Source organism: Corylus avellana, chromosome ca7 (genome assembly GCF_901000735.1).
Source record: "Corylus avellana chromosome ca7, CavTom2PMs-1.0".
NCBI lineage: Eukaryota > Viridiplantae > Streptophyta > Magnoliopsida > Fagales > Betulaceae > Corylus > Corylus avellana.
In genome coordinates this window covers 18,958,689-18,961,349 of record NC_081547.1, presented here as the reverse complement: position 1 = coordinate 18,961,349, position 2,661 = coordinate 18,958,689, and positions in this window count along the sequence as shown.

Sequence of the window (2,661 nt, the reverse complement as noted above, 5' to 3'; positions counted from 1 at the left end):
ATAAAAGAGTGGTTTAAAACTCTTTGAAAACATACTTGGTTTTTGTAAAGAAATGGGTGTGAGGGTTTTACCAAATCATCTTTTAAAAACATGAATTTTCTCTCAAATCTCCTCTTCTACTAGGATTAGGGTTTTTCAAGGAGTGAGAGAGGCTGATGGGACAAAGCAGGGGGGGTGTTATATAGGGGTTAGGAGGCATGCCTCCTCTGAAAAAGTGGAAAATGGGTTAACATTGCTTTTTAGGGTGTCAGCGTACCTATGGGTACTATTACACGTTAGATAAAAGGGTTAAGGCATACATCTTGGGTCTTGCCCACTGGGTCAAAGAATGGTCTACGTACGTACGGGTGGTCCCTTGGGCATATGTCCTCACTGAAGACAGGTTCGTACGTTTGGGTGGTCCCCTAGTGTATGTACGGCTAGAAATGGGTGGAACTTGGGTTTTACCTCAAGGCTTTCCAGGAAATCTTGGTTATGTGTGAGGGCTTAGGTCTTTTGTTTTAAAACTATGCTTTATGAAATTTTTAACCATATTGAGTCTTTAATAAAAACAGTTGTTTTTACCGAGTATCACACTCTCCCCTCCTTATAAGAATTTCGTTCTCAAAATTACGAGTTTTGAAAGTAAATAAAAGTTTCTTCTCGTGGGAGGGTTTGTAAAATAGTAGAGAGAATTGGGATATATAAAACAAGACTTTGAAAAGAACAAAAACAATAATGGAATAAAAATAGGAATAGCAAGTTTAGCATCTACGGCATTCATATAAGGATAAGGTATAGTAAGTTTAGAAAGACTGCATACACACCAAAATTTCCACCACCAAGGTAGACTTATAATGTAATTGGAAAAAAAAAAAAAAAAAAAAAAAAAAAAAAACCCACCCCAAAAACCAAAAACCAAAAAAGAGACAAAAAAGAAGTCGTTACAAGACTAGTCTAAGAGTGGGATCACCTATCCCTCTTAGAGCTAGGCTCCACAGATCCTCGACTAGGGTTCCTCGCGCGCTTGGGCTCCCTCTTCCTTGATTGACGCTCGAGCTATGAATACTGTAATCCTTGACGTCGAGAGATCCCATCAAGTGGTTTTGCAACTGTATGAGGATGGCATGGTCCTTTGCTCGTGCCACTTGTAGCCCCTGAATGGATGGCTGGATCTCGTTGAGCATGCTTTCCATACAGCTCATTCGCTCCTCTCTGCTCATAGACGAGGATGCTCCATCAGCTGTTGCTGCTCTTGGTGCTCCTGGTGGTCTCGGCTCTGGCTCAAATCCTCGGAGGTGAGACTTGCTTGCATTGAGAAATCATGAGGTCATGCATGCTTTAGGCAGTGGTAGCTCGTCAGACCCTCTGTAGATACTCCGGCATGTTTGGCGATCCAGGTGATCAGAGCTCCATATGGAAGGGCGGTGCCTTAGTCAGCCAACTGTACTCCCTTCATTGTCTTAATGATGAAGGAACCGAAATCGACGGGGGTTTCTGTCGGGAGAGCCTAGAGGCAAGGAGCTCTCTTGATGGTAATAGAGGTGAAGCTCACCACTGGGTGGACCCGGCTGATCATGATGTAGTAGATGCACTGGTCGTCGTCTTTGAGGGCGCTAATCTGAAAGGCCTCTTTTCCTTCCATATCCATCTGATGAGGACATCCGTCGGCGAAGCGCTTGACTATCTAGGGGTAGGTAGGGACGCCGCCAAGTGGTCATGGAAAGCTAGGGCCACGTACTCGTGGCACTAATTTTATTCATTTCGAAATCATTGTGTTGATTTTGTTTATTTTCTCCTCTATGTGCTATGGGATTTTTCATCTTTTCATAGTTCATGGGTTGTTCTAATTTTCTCCTCATTTCTTCATTTCAGAATCATTGTGTGAATTTTTTTTTCCTGCTCTTTTTGGTGCTGGATTCGACCAAAACGACCCTTTGGACGACTGATGGTAGGAGAGAAAGATTTGACAGATTGAGATCGTCTCCCGTCCCAAACTATCCTCTCTTTCAAGATCAGATCGAGAGGTTTTTATTCCAGCATAACTCCCATCACTTTACTTCTTCTTCCCTCTTCAAGCTCGTCATTTTATTCCCGATTGAAGAAGAGCTTCAATTCCTTCCACTCTCGCCACTGATTCTACTGAAAGTTAAGTCACAACTGAAATTGAATGAACTAATAATTAAATTAATTTGACTTCTTTCAATGAAAGTTTCCAATCAGAAGGGATTCGCGCCTACCATAAACTCTCAGTCGTGAATTTCCTTTACCCTTACAAAACCAAGAAAAAAAACTAGAGGGAGGGCAGTTTTCATTATTCAGGATGGAGAATTGATAGAAATCTTCCCTATTGTTGACAAATAGGCTCGTACTTCTTTTCTTCTTCCTCTTGAAAATTCTCTCTCTTCATTGATTGATTTTGTTCCCACCGAAAGAAATGGAATAAGCGACCATAGAACACAATCAAGTGATTCTCCTTAAGCTAATGTGTGTAGTATAACGTTTTTATTTATTTATTTTTTTTTATTTTTATTGTGAGAACAACATGTCTCATTTTTGGCCTTGGATTCCTTCAAGCCGTGAAGTGGATATTCTCTAGTCCTTTTTGGACTGGAGAGGATCCGGATCCCTAAATCAAGAAGACTAGAGATCAAGGAATATGTGGCATCCTCATAAGTAAAA